This window comes from Uloborus diversus, chromosome 6 (assembly GCF_026930045.1).
Source record: "Uloborus diversus isolate 005 chromosome 6, Udiv.v.3.1, whole genome shotgun sequence".
Lineage (NCBI taxonomy): Eukaryota > Metazoa > Arthropoda > Arachnida > Araneae > Uloboridae > Uloborus > Uloborus diversus.
Window position 1 is genome coordinate 143,545,012 of NC_072736.1, and position 20,261 is coordinate 143,565,272.

Consider the following 20,261-nt stretch of genomic DNA (forward strand, 5'->3'; position numbering starts at 1 on the left):
ACTGTTTTTGTTATCATAGCAGAATCAAAATAGCCAGCAACAATGATGTTGTCCTTATAGATTTTTCTGAAAATGTTATTTGACCCACAGCTTGATATTGCTGCCTCAGCACCTTTCTCCCTCTGCTCTCAATCTAAACAATAATAACATATATCAGCGAATTGAACTTGGTACTGCTAACGAATAGAATAGCTATAGGTTGGGGAAGAAATGTGATCACTTCAGATACTGTTACCAACTATAAAATTAACATTTACGCTAAATAAATAAACGTCTAGTAAACCTTTCACAGGGACTTGGAAAATATTTCTAACATTTTACCAGCTTGGCAATTTTTGTGCCTTTATGATGATGTTTTAACGTTATCCATGAGCCTCCCCCCTCCCCCAATGCATTTATTAATGTTTATAAATTTAAAATTTTCGTTTTTACAAAATAATTTTATTTTACAAAAGAAAAAGAAAAAAAAACGACCTTTCACAAAATTTTTTTTGATTTTTCACAAAAACTTTTCGTTTTTCAGAAAATTGTTCTGTTTTCACAAAAATATTTGATTTTTCACAAAAAACGGACCCTGTGAAAAACCCTGGACAGACCCCTGGTAACGTTAAATCTTAGTGCTAGTTTTTCCTCCATTTCTTGGGTCGTTGGGCCCCTTAAGGACGTGACCCTCTCACACTGCAGGGTCTGCGGGTACGCAGATCCGAGTCTGTATCAATAATTAATAACTAACACATATTTTATCTTGCTTACCTGTGGCACCCGTAGAAGGGTTACCCAAGTCGGTAATTTGTACTGTCATCCCCTCCCCCCAGAAAAAACAAAACAAAAACTTTTAATGTTTTATGTAAACGTGAACTTCATGTAATTTTCAGAAACGACTCATTTCTAAATTTGAGGTGTAACGAAACTTTAAACTACAAATGCATTTTACGTAAAAGTTACCCTAGATGCATAATCGTCCCCACCTCTCAATAATGTACTCTATTGTTGTTAAAATTTGATAGATTAAATATAATTTAAGATGTATTGGGGAAATTTTAGATATAAAGTACAGTAAACTCCCAATTATCGGCAGATAGATTATCAGTTTGGATTTTCCGCGGGTCTTTTCGCAATTTTTTAAAAAAACTTATGATTGCATTATTGTTTGCTTTTAGATTTTACATATATTTTTTGTATTCAATGTAAGTAGATGCAATGTTTTTAGATTGAATTCAAATCTATGTGTGAGTGTTCTTAATATTTTTTAGCTATTTTATGCAGTAAGTATCATTTTTTACCTGTTATTCAGATTACCCGCAGTGCTTGCTTATCCATGATTGCCGTGGCACCCTATTCTGCAGATAATCAGAAGTTTACTTTATTATGTCATGAACTTGAAACCTTTTTGTTACAAAAAAATCGGGAGAAGTTATAATTCCTATTAGTACCTTAACGTTGTACAAGTGCATTTATTAACTATAAGTGTGTTACAGATTCGTGTTCAAGCAATTTTCTTAACTGTGTTAAATATTTTCTAAAACATTCAATGAGGGAACTGCAACCAACCTCCTTCTACAAACTTAAAAATTCTAGTTTTATCTTCAACCAAAAGCATATTAAAAAGGTTTTTGCTTGAAAACTGAAGAAAAATCGACCCCCTGTTCTCAAAGTGGCAACACCTGTTCCAGAGAAAAGCTCAAAGAATCTGAACTCTGGGGAAAACACTGATACAAAAAAGACTGCAGCTTCCCTTTCATACTCACACCACCCTATTATCTCTCCTCAATTCTCTATTCTTAAAATTTCCAAGAAAAAAGATGAAAAACTACAAGCAAATGTCTTCGGAACTGGTTCTACTAAAAAAAATTACAAAGGAAAAATGGCAGTTGAAACTTGCTTCTATGCAAAAAATTTCGACATATCAAGGGTTTCAACAAATAAATTTCGAGATAACTATAGAAAATACTTAGCAGTTTTTTTATGGAAAATGCAGGGTAATTTTTGTTTTTCGAGATAACAAGAATTTTGAGGTAAGGAGGTTTGAGAGATCAAGGTTTGACTGTACTCAATAAGTGCAGTACAGAAATACCTTTGAGAAACACTGAGTATCAATTAGACCCTTCACTAGTGTGAAAAATAGACTCTAGCGTAAAAATATATTCTTTAAATGCCTAATTATTATTTATGCATTTTCATTTAAACATACAGTCATTCATCAAACAGTGCTAATATTATTATTTCACATTGCTTCTTCTCTTTTAAATTTCTTGAAACTGGTTTAAGCAGAAGGGAGGACTGATGAGTGAGTTACTGCGTCCTCCCCTAAAAAGCTCCCTATTCGGCAAATTCAGAGGCAGTTTTGTAATGTTGCAATCCTTATTTTTTAAATGATGCTTAATATTCCATCTCATTAGGTGTAGGTATGTGCCGTACTTAGAGATATAAAAGTTCTGGAGTGTTTGAAACCATGGGAAAACTAGTTTTTTCTGGAAAAAACCGAAAAACTGATTTTTTACCAGTTAAAATGTAGTATGTAGTTTAATAGTTATATTTTCTTCCAAAGTTTTAAAAAGAGCTAAATATTTAAAAAAATATATGCTGTCTATACTATATCAATTTTCATTCTTAAAAGGGGGGAGGGGAGGTGAGATTCAAAGGGCCAATTTGAAACTCATTTTCCGTCCAAGTCTTCCGCTTTATTTTTAACTCAACGACTCATCATTATCGGCACCTATAATATGACTACTGGCTACGCAGAGCAAACACGAAGAGCCCCTTTGGATCTATCGGAGAAACCTAGAGCTTTCAACAGAATTCAAACCACTTGGTCCTGATCAGATAAAAGTGCTTCTCTGAATGGTAACAACTGTGGTCTGATGGGGATTCAAATCTGAGCCTTTGGTATGGGATCACTTTGCTTTACCATCTGTATCACTGGATGGCACCAACTTATGGAGGAAAGGATAAAAGCTCTTGTAATAAAGTTTAAGTTTGGTCAGCACTTTTTAAGTAGACATATTTCTTTTTAAACAGCACATCTAGTTCTAGTTATGGTTTTCACATGTTACTGCTAGAATTTAAACCTATTGAAAAGGCATCCAACAAAAGTTGGTGAGGAATATCTTTTCATCCATAAACTCATTTTTATGTCTGAAACAGGGGTACTCCGTAACCTTGAAATATGCAATTTTATTTGCTATTTGTGCATTTTAAACATTGTTTTACTGTTTTTCACATTTATGTGTCTGATATCCCCCTCCGCCCCTCAAATGCTAATACCATAAAAAAAAAATCTAAAAGTTTTTGTATCATTTTGCTTCAAAAAAAAAATTTTTTTTTTTTCATTTTTAGAAAGAAAAAAAAGGGGGGGGGGGGAGAGAAAAAGAGAAAGAAAAAAAAATCTGCTCGATGGTGCAAGATCAAAGCTTAGAAAAATACTGTATATTAAAGAGATTGAAACTGTATATTTAGTGTATTTTTATACTGTTGCTGTTAAAACTGAAGAAATTAACTTATACTCTTCAATTACTTCTTGTACAGCAGCAATGATCAGTGAAAGTATGGAGTATTACTTAACTTTTCTCATGAGCAATTGAGCAGTGCTGTAGTTGAGGGTGTGGGGTACGCCTTAATCGAAATATTTGTTTTTATTATTCAAAAAATAATGAAAATTTAATGTAAATTGACTTTAAAACATTTCAAATTAAAGCTGGCCTATGTTATCTTCTGACCTTTTCTTTTTTGGCTTAAAAATCTGTCAAGAATGACTTCTCTTTGAATAAAGAAGCTTTCCCCCTATAAAACTGTTTCTGAGTAAGCAAATAGTGCTTGTTTTTTTTTTTTTTTTTGATTTATAATTTTAATTATATTAAAAAAAAAAACCTTTATTTTCATCTACCTATTCTGCCTTATGAAGGTAAAGCGCAGTATCTGCTGAAATAATGTTTTGAGGTGTTTGAAGAACCGGGTGTTGAAATATTGACTAACAATAGGGAAATGTTGGAATTTGACGTTTTTTCGTGAATTATTTTCAGCCGAAACCAAATAAGCAAGCTTGTATAATAAAGCTAAAGTACAATAGATGACAACAAGTATGCAAAATGAAAAATTTGCCGATACTGTGCTTCACCTTCCCACAGACTCAGCATTCTCATGCTTTGTTTAGAGGATCGGTTTATTACTGAAATAAATACACACATACAGTAAACAACTAGAAAAAAATAGAACTTTTTTAGTTGCTAATAAGCAAAGCAAGTAGATGGCAAATAAAAAGTACTGAAAATTATCATGGAGACAGTCAGAAGTCAAGTGAAATGTTTCAAAACTCGCTTACAAAAGTGTTAATGCACTACTTGCTTATAAATAAAATGTACAGTTGGAAAAAGAAAATATTTAAACTTTTGCATTTTTAGCTTACGCAAAAAAAAAGCTTATTATTATTTCTGAGTTTTATAACTACTCGTAAATTCTAAATAACTTGTACAAATGATTTTGCTGTACTACTGTCCAACCACGGATTGTATGGAATTTTCAAACGTCCAGATATAACGAATCTATCTGAATGAGGGTGAAAAGAAAAAATTTAATGCCGGTATTCCGCTCATTTGAATGAGATTCTGCTTCTGCAAAAGCTGTCATCGCTAAAAATAAGAGATTTTTCTATTTCCGGCTGTAAAACGGATGTTAGTCTTTCCATACAATCCGTGGTCAGACAGTAAATTACCGTACTACCCCGCATTAGCGTGCATGCCGGAAAAAAAGCGAGGTTGACCAGCATTCCAGGAATTTTGAATTGCCGGTTAATTTGAGGTTTTTTTTTGCAACGAAACAAAAGTAACTTTCCCCATTTAGTTCTCAGCAAAAACAAACCACTGTAAGGAAAAAAATAAATAAATAAAAATAAATCCCGAAAGTAACCTTTATTCAAAAAAAAAAAAAAAAAAAAAAAATTGTGTATCGCATAAATATGTGCTTGTTATTTATGGTAGGTCATTATTAACGTATTTAATTATATGCCAATAAAGTAATTAATTCAGAAGCAATGATTGTTACTGCGATTTGTTCATATATAAATATTTTTTAAATAAGCTGTTTTAGGTTCCTTTTAAAGAGTTAAGTTTAATATTATTTATTGGGGAATAGCTATGGTAAATTCTTTAGCCCTGGTTTAGAGGCGGTAACTTATTGCTTAAATATTTGCGTAGATTTAATTTACTTTTTATAAAATTATTCGTTATTAAACAATATTTTTCTTGTTAAAATAACAAATGAAATTGTTAGTTAATATTTTTACAAAATTAAAACTGTTTACTAATACTTATATATAGAACTTTTTATTTTTAAGCTGAACTTATATTTTTTATAGTTTAATTTTTTTTTTCTCCTAACTTCGATTTTTCCGGCATTCCGGAAAGGACCAGGCAAGTGTTATTGAAAATCTGGTGACCCCCAAATTTTGCGGCATGCCGGATGGTGTGGGGTAATACGACAATTGAGGCAGTGAGAAGCAGAGGGATGCAAGTGGCAAAATTAAAAACTTAGAGATAACCGGTACACATGGTAGGTGAACCCATCCTCTGTCTTGGGGCAAGAGAGAGTACTGGTAGCCCTGGTAGTTGCTGCTATACAGCATGATTTAGAAAACAAATTCCATGAAAACCTACCTAGGAGCTAATCTTTAAACGCGTTTTACTCAAAACTTGAAAATGTCCATTTGCATCCCTTTGCTTCTCACTGCCTCAATTGTTTTGCTATTAAAAAAAAAGCATTTTCTTGTCAAAGTTATACCCTTGCCTACGGACTCGTCCATTGTTTATGTCTTGATCAATTTGCATTACTGAAAATGTATATTTTCATGAATGCTGTAGGAGGCCCAGTATCTGATTCATCAGTCTGCAAATTAAAAAACGAAAACGGAAAATCGACTGCAGAGAAAAACCAGCATTCGATTTGCAATACCACTTATTAATAGTCACCAACGAATGCCTCAAAAAAAAAAAAAAAACTGAACTGAACGTGTAGCAGCATCGCGCACTGTTTCTGCTACTGAACTGAAGCTGGATAACAGACTAGTTGTTTTCTCCGCATGGATATTGTGCAGACAGCGAAACGACTTTTACAGAATTCATAGATTTTTGTGAGATTTCTAAGCAAAGGGCTTGGCGGGGAAGTCGTTTTCCTGGTTAGTAATGAAACTTTGATGTGATCAGACAAGACAATCAATCTACTTACATTGGCATACCTATCGCAATATGTGTCATGTTTAGAGATGTTTTTCAAAAACTTCCGAAAATTTTGAGGCGGCGAAAATAAAAAGTTTTTCCCGATTTTTTATGGAAAAATTTAATTTTGCGAATTAAAATATTTATAATAGCTATATTTTCTTAGAGAACATTAAAAATGATGAAACCATAAAAGGTTCATGCAATCCAAGCTTTTTTATTTCTTTTAAGCATAAACTATCGCAAAACTTTTACTGTTTCGAAGAAAAACCTAGAATTTTTTTTTGTTCAAAACACTAAAAATTTTCTAAATTAGTCAAACCATTAATCAGCCATTAATTTTGAGCAAAATGTGTTTTTTGTAAATTGTTAAATCAAAATTTTTAACATAAGTTTAAATTTCTTTTGCGAATTGTGAGATTGTAAACCGAATTTATTATTGTTATTTTTAATTTGGAACATGCATTTATATATGTGTTTGTACATTTATACACATTACAGTGAATGAAAATATATCAACATTTTTACTTAAACATTTTCATCAACTGATACTAGTAATACATACTAAATCTGTTTTGTGTATACATTTAGTGTCGATGAGAGAAGTAGCAAATAATATTACTTTAGTGTACAGAGAGATTAAGTTACACTATATGACCAAAAGTATTGGGGCACTTTCAAAACTTCACATTTTTACGGATTTCTCGAGAAATAGTAGACCAATTGCTCTGTAATTTTTTTCACATAAAAGGTATACTACAGCTGTCAATTTTCAATAAAAATTAAGTCTACTACTCATTTAAGGGATGGGCAACGAATTGAGGAAACAAAAAGAGGGGGTTTTGATCATTTTTTATTGTAAGTAGCTGGGAATAAGCTATAAATTTCAGAAATGAGTTAAAAAACTATCTAGAATTCATTTTTATATTTTCGTGAAAGTATCTCTTATACCCACGGATATATAAGCATTTCTTTTAAAAATGCAAATATTTTTGAAGGTTTTCGGCTCATATCACGCAGAGTTTTCCGTCAAACGTTACTAAACTTGTAGAATATTTGACAGCATATTAGAGAACCCTAATAACAAAATTTGAAGTTAAAATCTTGGTGATATTATAAAAAATAGCAATTTATAACTTTCATAATTCATTCAGATACATCCTGCAACTCATAAAAAAAATTCCACCTTAATATCTTTAAAATTTAAAAAGTTATCAGCGATCTAATGAGTCGAATTTTTATAAGTCTTGTTTAGGTGACAAATGGTAAGGGGTCGTTCGCAAACTGGCGACACTTGCCCGTTATCGTTGCAAAGTGATTCATAATAAGAACGGATTATTTGCGAACTATCCCTCACGATCCGTCGTCTAGCCAAGAATTATTAAAATTCTGCTCAGTAGATCACTGATAACTTTTCACATTTTAAAGATGAATTTTTTTTATGAGTTGTAGGATATATCTGGGCTTCCAATTATGAAAGTTTTAAATTGCTATGTTTCGCGCATGCGCGGTGAAAAATTAATTGCTTTAAACTTTCATATTTCACTAAATTTTCAACATTTTAATTTAAAATTTTATTATGAGGTTTCTTTAATATGCTTTCAAATATTCTGAAAGTTTAGTAACGTTTGACGGAAAACTCTGCGTGATATGAGCCAAAAGCCTTTAAAATAATTTTGCTTTTTGAAAGAAATGCTTATATTTCCGTGGGTATAAGAGATACTTTAACGAAAATATAAAAATAAATTCTAGATAGGTTTTTTACTCATTTCTGAAATTTATAGCTTATTCCCAGCTATTTTCAATGACGAATGATCAAAACCCCCTTTTTTTGTTTCCTCAATTTGTTGCTCATCCCTTGAATGAGTAGTAGACTTAATTTTTAATGAAAATTGACAGCTGCAGTATACCTTTTATGTGAAAAAAATTACAGAGCAATTGGTCTTTTATTTCTCGAGAAATCCGTAAAAATGTGAATTTTTGAAAGTGTCCCAATACTTTTGGTCATATAGTGTATGTTAGAGCTTGCAGATACAAAGTTAATGTTTTCAAGTAGGATAATAAAAAATTAAAAAAAAAAAAGAAAATAGCATTCAAGTGTAAGTATTAAAAGTTTCTAAATGTATAATGTTTTGCTAGAAATTTCGAAATTTGCAATTTTTCCCGAGTGGAAATAATCCCTTTTGGAAAAAAAAAAGAAACGTTTTTTTTTTCGACTGTTCCCATCTCTAGTCATGTTCATTAGAAACATCTAGCATACTTGGTATCAGAAGGAAAACCGTGATGCTTGAAAAAGGCAGTTCAAACGACTTTATGGTACGATTCATTCAAAGGTAAATTTCAATTAATTTGCAGTTTGAGCCAATTGAGAGAGAGATTTAGCTGATGTTGTGTTGGTTTGTCAAAAAGTAGGCTTGTCTAATTCTGGAAGAACTTGTACTGACTAAAAATTTTCTTTTCACTCACAATAGGTTTGTTTTGTTTTCAGGAATTTCTTTTGACTGTTAATTTTACAGTCAAAATAAATTTCTAAACTGTACTGCATATGAGGTAGTGAGAAGCAAAGGGATGCAAGTGGCAAAATTAAAAATTTGGAGATAACCAATACAAATGGTAGATGAGCCTCTCTTCTGTCTTGGGGCAAGAGATAATACTTGTAGCCCTGGTAGTTGCTGCTGTCCAGCATGATTTAGAAAAAAAAAATCAATGAAATTCTACCTAGGATCTGATCTTTAAACGCGTTTTACTTTCTTTTAGAAGACACATTACTATGTAGTAACATGTTGTTTTCATTATGGATTGCGTTTTAATCAATCAAACTTTCTTGTTTAATGCTTTTATATCCTAATAGAATGTTTTGCATTCATCTTTCTTTGCAGAAAAATGCAGTGTGAAATTCTCTGATCATGATTATGAAAATCTACCGAAATTTGCCGCCGAAGGATGTTCTGGCGTGCAGTTTCAAGAGAAAAAAGAACCAAAGGTAAGCTTTTTTTTTTTGCAAAACTTTTAATATTCCATTGCTACTATGCAAGCACCCATCTTGTTCTTTGTCTTATCGAAATGTTTGGACTGAAAAGTTATAATTGTAGCTTTAGATTTTTAACCCCCGACACACCAAGGAAGGGGGTTATAAGTTTGACGTGCCCTGGTGTATCTGTCTGTGGCTCTCTAGCGCCTAAACAAATGGACCGATTTTGAAAAAGAAAAAAAAATGTTCGAAAGGAGAGTTGATCGAAAGTGTTCTTTGCTAGGTTGCATCTTCGGACGACATTAATTAACGAAGCTATTAATTAAAAACCTCTAAAAGGTTTTTCGTGATTTTTGCAGTGAAAACATAGGAAAAATTTAGTACCAAAATAAGGAGTTTTTTTCTGTGTCTGACAGAATGTGTTTGGAACTTCCATATTATATTGAATTCGAATCATAACGTGTTTTAAAAACAGAAGCCCTTATTTACACGATTGGTAACCGAATTCATTTTTGGCCAACAAGGAAATTAAACCAAATAATTTAAAATTTTTATATTGCCCGTTTTTATTTGTTTACAAATGAAATACTTGCAATTGATTTTTAATAGTATAAGGATCTTCAATTTTCCCTCTTGATTCTATATATGCGACTCAGTTGGTTTTTTTTTTTTTTAATTTTTAATTTTACTTCCTTGCAAAATTATTTTTGAACAATTAAAATTGCTTATTGATTTTATTTCGCCGGAAGCTTGACGAATATCTAAAATCGCTCTCTTATTTATTAGTAGCTTTCAGTAGTTGTCATTTAGTAGCAGATTTCAGCAGGGGATTTTGACCTTCCACTTTTTTGGTGCACTATGTTCCACGTTGTGATAATCCCCCCACCCCCTGAACATGTCACTTTCCTGCGCGGCAAGCTCCACGCAGAAGATATTTGACGTTAGTTGCTGACATTTCTCCGACAAAGCCGGCTCTACGCAATATTAAATCTTTTAGCTAAAAAGAAATAGCTCCTTCCTTTCTGCCCCTGCGAAGTGACAGGTTATAAACAAACATTCGAGACGCTTGGGTGTCCTTGCGTTGAAAGGATCGCTCCGCTTGAAGCTTTATTGTGCTTCTCTCTTCGAACATGGAAACCCCCTTGCGTCATCAAGAGGTAATTCTCATGACGCATTGTGAGTATTTTTGTGTCAGTGGGATGAAATTTCACTGTCGAAATGGCGTCTGAATCAAAAGGAAAGAAAAGGAGAGTGCTTCGGACCATTAAACTTTAGGCGCCATTTTCGACTGTTGCTGCTCTAATTATTTCATCCTTCTTTGGTGGAAGAGTTATTTCATAAGATTTTAAGCGTGCAGTGGAACCTCTTTCAGGGTTCGTACACTCCTTCAAAACTCCTCCTGTAGTCTTTAATTTAGGAAATTTTTTTGAAGAACCCTTCAAACTCCTTCATTTTGGTTTTAACTCCTTCAAAACTCCTTCTTTTTTAGATCTAGACTCCATAATCGTCTTCTATGACAGTAATTTAAAATACTTCAATCAACAACTTGACTTCGCCACAAGGGTCGAAGTCAAGTTGTTGTTGATTGTTGACAAGTTGTTGATTGTCACTCTTATACTTTTGACAAGGTATAAGAGTGATTTTATTGTAATGATTTGATATATTTCCCCATAAAGATATGATTTACAAATTGGTTATAGAAGTCATGAAAGTTGAACGTGAAAATATTATTAGAAGACAAAGACATTTCATAAGTGTAGTAAATCATGCTTAAATGGTGCTTGGCTATTTTTTCAAGTTTTATGATTGTTGCTTTTTCCCCTCACCACACTCTCAGCAGCAAAAGTTTTGTCAAATTAATATTTAAATATTTAAAAATACATAAGTAGATGTTCTATACTAAGTGATTGTATTAAAAAAGTAATTGTTTAGTAAATTGCAGTTTTGATATTGTAAAAAAAGTCATCCACAAGTGATGTCATGCCTTAAAGAGGAGACGGGCTCGTGAAATTGTGACAAGGGGAAGAGAGAGGGTGCCAAAAAGTGACATCACACAGTTATTATAACAATATGTTTATGAAAAATATGACATGTGACAAGGGAAGGAGTAAGGTAAAGTGTGACGTAGGGGGGAAGGGGTCAAATCTGTCGAAAACGAAGCGTGAAAACTTTCAAGGATAGTCCAAAAGGATTCCTTCAAAATTTCTTTTTGCTTCTTCAAAACTCCTTCATTTTATTTCTGAAATTGAGTACGAACCCTGTCTTTTTATTCGAATAATTGGTTCTAGAAATGGGGGGGGGGGGGGGGGGTTGGAATGTTAGACAGTTGCGTATTTTTGTTTACAAATTAAATTTCCGCAATTGCTCTTTTAGCAGCTAAGTAACTTCGTTGGCTACTCGTTAGAATTTTTTTGTCTGTTGCATATTCACATTAGACAAATGTCCTTAAAAATGTTTATTTTTCACTAAATGTTGTTGTAGTCATTACTAGCGTGATCAACCTCTTTTTATAAATTTTTCAACGTTTGCTTAGAAACTAAAACTGTTGAAAATTGAATCATCGTAAAAGATTTTTTTTTCTTTCATCGTTCATATTGTTACAAATTCTGTAAATAGTAATTATTGTAGGAACGTAACCTGTAAATAGTTTCCCGTAATGAATATACAACCCCTTTTTCATTCGGCTAAAGTATACGATCCCTATTTTCTTTTCTTTCCATTGATAACGGTCTACGCATTTCGGGAAGCCGAAAGAAGCGTGTGGAATATTTGAGAAATTTCTTTTCGGTGTCTATATAAGCGTTAGCGATGGATAAACAGGAGTTTCGATTGAGAATTCGTTAGTGTATTGGCTCTGTTTATAGCGAGGCATTTCGCTGTGTTGTTTTCGTATTTGGAAGTAAATACGTGTGTAAACGTTGAGTTTACGGTGTTGTGTGATAATTGCTTAATTGCTGATGAATAATTTAGCAGTTGTTAACGATTTCTCCTGTACATAGTGTAAATAAAGCTCCTGTGTTTTTATCAAGAACTGTGTCTTCATTTCAAGAAAGTGGAAGTCGCACCGAATCCGTTACAATTGGCGCCCAACGTGGGGCTTCTTCTGGACTTTCTTGGAGTAAGTGTGACTTTGGACATTTTTTTCATAAAGACTGTTTGAATTTATAGACTTTGTTTTTATGGTGATTACTCGCGCAATGGATGACCAATTAAAACAACTTCTGGAAGCAATTAATGCTGCGAAAAGCGACTTGGCTGAAAGTTTGGCTGCTAATCAAGAACAATTAAAAAATGATATGGCGACTAATCAAGAACAATTAAAAAATGATATGGCGGCTAATCAAGAACAATTAAAAAATGATATGGCGGCTAATCAAGAACAATTAAAAAGTGATTTGACTGCAAGTTTTACTGCAAATCAAGAACAATTAAAAAATGACATTGCGGCTAATCAAGAACAATTGAAAAGTGATTTAATGGTACTGAAAAATGATTTAGCTTCTAACCAAGAGGAGATTAAAAACGACCTTACTTCGGTAAAGACTGTGATGGAAAATAAATTTAATGAGATAGAGCATCGAGTTGATGCTTTTGATGAAAAATTTGAAACAGTAGAAAACCGTATCGCAACAGTTGAAAATCATGTGGATGAGAAAATTAAAAACTTGGAAAGGAGATTGGCGATCGCGGAAAGCAGCTCTGTACAGTTTGGCGCTCCCACATCGGTTGCTCGACCGTCCATTAAACTTGCCACATTTGATGGGAAAACTTCGTGGCAGGTTTACAAAACTCAATTCATAATAGTGGCGGAAGCGAACGGATGGGACTCTGCTACCAAGGCCTGCCATCTTGCAGCATCCCTGAGAGGTGACGCAGCGGACATTCTTCAGACCCTTCCGGACAGCCAGCGCCTGGATTTCGCCGCCCTCACATCTGCGTTGGAGCTTCGCTTCGGTGAGAAGTGCCAGAAAGATTTCAGCCGACTCCAGTTGAAGTCCCGTTTCCAGAAAACCGGGGAAACCCTGCAAGAGCTAGCGGCGGACGTCGAGAGACTGTCTCATCTTGCTTTTTGCGACTGTCCTGCGGATGTTCGAGACAACCTGGCACTCAACTACTACATCGACGGGGTTCGAGATCCGGAAATCCAGAAAGCTCTACGGATGGCGGATGTCAAAGACCTGAGTTCTGCTGTTGTGTATGCGATGAAGTTGGAGGCCGCCCAGCAAGCAACCCGCAAGGATCGCCATTCAATCCGCGGTGTGAAAACTGATGAGCCTGATCCGGTTTCCTCACGCTTTGCTGAACTGGAAAAGCAAATAAAAGAAATTGCAGGAATCCTCAAAAGGACTTCGGCTCCCAAGTACCAAAATGGACAATCACTTAAGTGCTGGAAATGTGGCGGCGAGGGTCACTTACGAAGAAACTGTGAAGCTCGCCAAGAAACCAGAGGGAAGAGCACCTCTCCCTCGCAGGTCCAGGAAAACTAAGCCATGGCAATCTCGCGGGGCGGAGGTCGCCAAATTGGAATGAGCCCCATCTTAAAGTTTTCCAGATTTCATCGACGAGTGGCGGCAGTAATGGACTGTTTGTTTACGCATACGTAAACGGGTTTCCCTGCGAACTGATTATTGACACTGGAGCCAATGTTACAATCATTAGAACAGATGTGGCTCGTCAATTAGGACTCAACATTCTATGGACGCCGCCCTGCGTTACCCTCCAAACTGTGACAGGTGACAAGATCGAGATTGAAGGTAAAGTAAACTTAGAAATTGTGTTTGGAAATGCCACTTACCATCATACGGCATTGGTTGCTGCTATCACGGACCCCTTCATTCTCGGATTGGACTTTTTAAAGAAGTATGACTTCAACCTCGACTTCAAGACTAATGAGCTGCACTCGATGAGAGAAGACATAGCCGTTTTCCCCGCAGAAAGTGATGTAAAATCCGCTCATCAAATAATAGCCCAAACAGATTTATCGATTCCCTCAAGGTCAGAATCATTAATACCTGGCTCCCTTGAAGAAAGCAATAGTTTTCGATTTGGACTCATTGAATCCCCCAACTTAAGCAATAACCCAAAAGGAGTGCTGGTAGCATCTACGCTTGTGGACCTTTCTAAGGATGTAATTCCTGTGCGAGTCGTCAACGTGAGTGAAAGGCCAAGGAATATCCGGAAAGGTGAAGTGTTGGCAACTTGTACTCCAGTAAACTGCATCATTAGAAGAATCAATTCCCCCGAGACTGTGTCTTCTGAGTCCTTGAAATCGAGGTTAATTGGGAGTGCGCCATTGTCGAAAGATCAAAGAACTGCTGCGGAACAATTGGTGGACGATTTCAAGCATCTGTTTTCATCTACATCGGAGGATGTTGGCCGTACGAATTTAACGCAGCATAGGATCTACACTGGAGAACACCCCCCTATTAAACAGCATCCAAGACGACTACCGTTCGCCAAGAAGGAAGAGGTTGAGACCCTCCTGAAAGAGATGCAGGAGAATGATGTCATCGAACCCTCGTCCAGTCCTTGGGCCTCTCCCATCGTCTTGGTCCGAAAGAAAGATGGCTCCACTAGATTTTGTGTCGATTACCGGCGGCTGAATGAAATCACCAAGAAAGACAGTTACCCTCTTCCACGGATAGACGACACCTTGGACACTCTTTCCGGACACAAGTGGTTTTCTACTCTGGACTTGAAGAGCGGCTACTGGCAGGTTGAGATACACCCTGATGACCGAGAGAAGACAGCGTTTACAACTGGACAAGGCTTATGGCAGTTTAAAGTGATGCCCTTCGGCCTCTGCAATGCACCAGCTACGTTCGAGCGTCTTATGGAGACAGTGTTAAGAGGACTTTCCTACGAATCCTGTCTGGTCTACTTAGACGATATCATCATCGTGGGACGCAGTTTCGAAGAACATCTGGCAAATCTTAGGAAGGTGCTGCAGAAGCTTAAGGAAGCCAATCTGAAGTTAAGCCCGTCCAAATGTAATTTGTTCCGCCGGGAAGTGAACTACCTTGGTCACATCATCTCTTCGAAAGGTGTACAAACCGATCCAGAAAAGGTATCCGCGGTCAAGGGTTGGAGTCGTCCCGAAAATATCCATCAGCTGCGAAGTTTCCTGGGGCTCTGCACGTACTACAGGAAGTTTGTAAAGGGTTTTTCCAACATTGCACGACCTTTGCATAAGCTGACGGAGAGCAAGCAAAAGTTTGAATGGTCCAAAGAATGCGAAGATGCATTTCTACGACTGAAGGGGGCTTTAACATCAACGCCTATCCTCGCCTATCCTCAGCCTGAAAAATCCTTCATCCTAGACACTGATGCGAGCAACGAGGGCATCGGAGCTGTTTTATCCCAAGAAATTGACGGAAATGAACATGTCATCGCTTACTGGAGCAAATGCTTATCAAAGTCGGAGCGAAATTACTGCGTCACCAGAAAGGAGTTACTGGCCATAGTGAAAGCTGTAGAACACTTCCATCATTACCTCTACGGCCGAAAATTTCTGCTTCGGACAGATCATGCCTCATTAACTTGGCTTTTGAACTTCAAAAATCCTGAAGGCCAGATAGCCAGATGGATACAGCGGCTCCAGGAATATGACATGGAGATCAAGCATCGAAAAGGGTTATCTCACGGTAATGCTGACGCTTTATCGAGGAGACCCTGTCCTGAGAACTGCCACTATTGTTCCCGAATGGAGAAACAGTATGGAACGACTAGCCCTACCGCCTATCAGGTGACAGTGACTCCAACATCATCAGAACCTGATCCATGGAGTGATGACCAAGTTCGAAAAGATCAACTTGAAGACCCCGACATAAAACCAATTTTAGAGTTCATGGAAAGTGACAGTCGACGCCCTAGCTGGCAGGACGTTTCCATCTTCAGTCCTGCAACAAAAAGATACTGGGCTTTATGGAACTCACTCCATTTACGGAACGGCGTGCTACACCGGAAATGGGAATCTGACGACGGTAAAACATCTAGGTGGCAGTTACTACTTCCCCGATCAAGGATTTCAGATGTTTTGAAAGAAATACATAGTAGTGCGACTGGAGGACATTTTGGTGTCTTGAAAACCCTCAATAAAGTTCGGGAGCGCTTCTTCTGGAGCAAGGCGAAGGATGACGTGGAGAAGTGGTGCCATTCTTGTGACGCCTGTGCTGCTCGTAAAGGACCGAAGAAGAGAAGCAGAGGGAAGCTACATCTGTACAACGTTGGAGCTCCTTTCGAACGAATTGGGATCGACATCCTGGGTCCTCTACCAAGAACTGCTGATGGGAACAAATACATTCTTGTTTCCATCGACTACTTCACCAAATGGCCGGAAGCATATCCCATTCCAGATCAAGAGGCTACCACCGTAGCAGAGACTCTAGTCCAACATTGGATCTCGAGATATGGAACACCTTTGCAGATTCATTCCGATCAAGGGAGGAATTTCATCTCTGCTGTGTTTAAGGGCCTATGTCAAATTCTCGGAATTGAGAAAACTAGGACAACACCACTACACCCACAATCGGACGGCATGGTGGAGAGATTTAACCGCACAATCCTGAACAATCTCTCACTTATGGTATCCAGAAATCAACAGGATTGGGGCAAGAAGCTACCTTTGTTCCTGCTGGCCTACCGCAGTGCTGTCCACGAGACTACCGGATTTGCCCCATCTCAGATGCTCTTCGGACGAGAGCTTCGGCTACCTTGTGATCTCGTCTTCGGTCGTCCTCCGGATGCGCCTTCATCGCCTGAGGAGTACATCCAGGATCTCCAGGCCCGGTTGGAAGGCGTTCATAACTTCGCACGAGAGCGAATCAACATCGCGGCGGAGAAGATGAAGACCCGATACGACACAAGGTCTACTGGACATGAATTCAACGAAGGCGACAAGGTTTGGTTATGGAATCCCATCCGACGGAAAGGTCTGTCACCCAAATTGCAGTCGCATTGGGATGGACCCTACAAAGTCCTTAACCGACTAAATGACGTCGTAGTGAGGATCCAAAAATCACCTAATGCAAAACCTAGGGTTGTACATTATGATCGGTTAGCCCCATACTATGGCCATAGTTCATGAGTATTACGTAAACAACCATGGTTGATAACATAAAAGTTGTAGATAATTTTTTTGCTTTTAATGTTTAGTAATATTTCTTGTTATTATTGTGTTTCCTATGTATCTGTTAGTTATTAATTAATGTGAATATTTGTAAACTTTTGATAGAAGTTCGACACCCTTTCTGGGGATTGTACTGCCCGGGACGTGCAGTCCTTAGGAAGGGGGCAATGTTACAAATTCTGTAAATAGTAATTATTGTAGGAACGTAACCTGTAAATAGTTTCCCGTAATGAATATACAACCCCTTTTTCATTCGGCTAAAGTATACGATCCCTATTTTCTTTTCTTTCCATTGATAACGGTCTACGCATTTCGGGAAGCCGAAAGAAGCGTGTGGAATATTTGAGAAATTTCTTTTTGGTGTCTATATAAGCGTTAGCGATGGATAAACAGGAGTTTCGATTGAGAATTCGTTAGTGTATTGGCTCTGTTTATAGCGAGGCATTTCGCTGTGTTGTTTTCGTATTTGGAAGTAAATACGTGTGTAAACGTTGAGTTTACGGTGTTGTGTGATAATTGCTTAATTGCTGATGAATAATTTAGCAGTTGTTAACGATTTCTCCTGTACATAGTGTAAATAAAGCTCCTGTGTTTTTATCAAGAACTGTGTCTTCATTTCAAGAAAGTGGAAGTCGCACCGAATCCGTTACAATATCTTCTCATCAATTCATTTGTTTGCAAAATCGTTTTATTTAATGGGAAAAGGTCTTCATTTCGTAATCCATTTGCGAAATTTTCCTAGAAAAACTATATTACATTATTAAATGGGAGAGTTTGGTTTTACTGCAGCTATTCAAAAGTTAGAAAATCTCGCGCCATCGTTCCATGAAGGATTGCTGCAGATTCTTCCGTTTTTGAGGTTCTAGTTTGCCTATATTTGAATCAGAATATTTTGATTTGAAAGAACTAAAAATTACTACAGGCCTACACGATAGGGGTGTTTGTGATCCGAAAATTTTGGGCTGGCAGCACCTTCTAAAACTGAAAAATTATTAATATATATATATATATTTTTCAATAATTTTTGTATGCACATTTGAAGAGTTTTTACGGGGGGGGGGGGAGGACTTCTTGAGTCAACTATCACCTCTGGATAACTATGATTAGTCCGCTTTAGTTAAGCTTGGCTGCGCCTCGCAATTGCATTATAAGTTACTGTAGTAGGGGCAAACCGTAACCTGGCAGCGTCATGATGCTGTGATGAGGATCTGTGTAGTCTTCACAAATGACTATGTTGCCAGGTTAGGTTTGCATCCCAACTGCAGGTGAAAATATTTTTTTATTAGTTCTTATGAAATTTGTTGAGAAGCAGGATACTATGGTTTTTTAACTTAAATTCATTTTAAAAAAGTGGGGTGAAAGAAAAGTATATATATATATATATATATATATATATATATATATATATATATATATATATATATATATATCAGATTTTGAATTCAAATTATGTTTTTCGCAATCACGAGTATGTGTGTGTTTTTGTGTGTGTGTGTGGGCGTGTGTATGTAGACGTGTGTGTGTGTAGGGCATAGACGCTGCTGCCCAGGAGCTGTCCCGCTCGTTGAGGAGGGTGGACAGTAGACTTCGTTTAAGTTTTATGATTAAGTTAAGCCTTGAATAAGTGCAAACGATTTGCAACCATGGCGAAGAAAATATTTCTTCTTAATAAATATGAAAACAACGAGCTAAATTTATCCTCGTTGTCATGGAAATATGAAAAATCACATCAACATCAACTTTGCTCAAGTGAGGATAATGAGCAGTTCGTGATTGCTCAAGAAAAAATGAAAAAAATAATTTTTAATTTGTTTTAATCAATTCCCATTCCACATGAATTTCTTTTTAAAATATCTTTTGAATGATGGAGTTTGTGACGATTTCAGGAACGCCAAATGCGATTTAACATTTTTTTGGTTTCTACGAAGTGAAACAGATTGATAACTGCGGGGAACGTATCTTTTTGCAAATATTTTAAATTAAAAATAAATAAATAAATATATTAAATTCATTGCGATTTTTTAAAGAGTTTTTAGATGTTCAAAAACTGAAATCGCTTGAATTCGCAAAAAGTGAAATCTCTTTGATGCACTTTTTCATAAAAAATTACATGAGATGTTCTGGTTGGCTACGGGTTGAAAAAAATGAAGACCGTAAACACATTCCTCGTAATAACTTGACATGTATATGTCGTAGAGAGTGATATATCGTTGGCTTTTTTAGAGCGGAGAAATGACTAAATCTTCTGTTAATGTCGGAAGTCACACATATGAACATTTCTATTTTAGAATGAAGAAATTATAAATAACCTAATGAAAAGGAAATAAAGTAGGTTTTGCGCAAAAAGTTGGAAGATCTCGTGTACGGTTGCAGATTTTCTAGTTCTTTCATAATGAGTTATTACAGAGTTGTAGTAATTCTCTGAGAGTTAGTAGTTCTAGTTATTGAAAACCACGGGCACCCATATAGGGGGGCAAATGGGGGCTCAAGCACTCCCTTCTTAGAAATTAGAACTTCCTTGCTTTAAGTACTTTTTTCTTTGCATAAATGTAAAAACATTTCTTCTGCAGCCATTAATAAATAAGTAATTAAAAATGTTAAATTTTAATGACTCTAATCTGTCCTGAAATTGGTTTCCGTGGGGAAAGTATGCTGCTAAACCGTGAAGAAAATATCTGAGCCCCCCCCCCCCCCACACCTTACAATTTTGCATATGGGCGTCCTTGTTAAAAACGTATTTTTAGAAAAATATTATTCTTGTGCTGTAGAAATATGTGATTATATATATGACAAAACGCTTAGGCGCAACCAAGTTTTTTTTTAGGGCCTAACCTTCCTCCTTTTACCTTTCGCTTCGACTAAATCCATATGTGAAATGTGATTTTTGTGACAAAGTGGGGAGTTTGTCGAATTGTTGAAAAAAAGTGTGACATTATTTTTGTATAGCCCCAAAATA

The 20,261-nt window shown here is 36.2% G+C and overlaps 1 protein-coding gene across 1 annotated transcript in view; it reads left to right on the forward strand.

Annotated features, from left to right (window-relative positions):
- The first annotated feature begins 9,091 nt into the window (after positions 1-9,091).
- The window catches only part of LOC129224326 (uncharacterized), a 430,920-nt gene continuing 419,750 nt past the window's right edge, over positions 9,092-20,261 (forward strand). The window contains exon 1 of the mRNA XM_054858763.1: positions 9,092-9,189. The gene's annotated coding sequence lies outside the window, so the exon portion shown is untranslated. The remainder of the gene's footprint in view (positions 9,190-20,261) is intronic.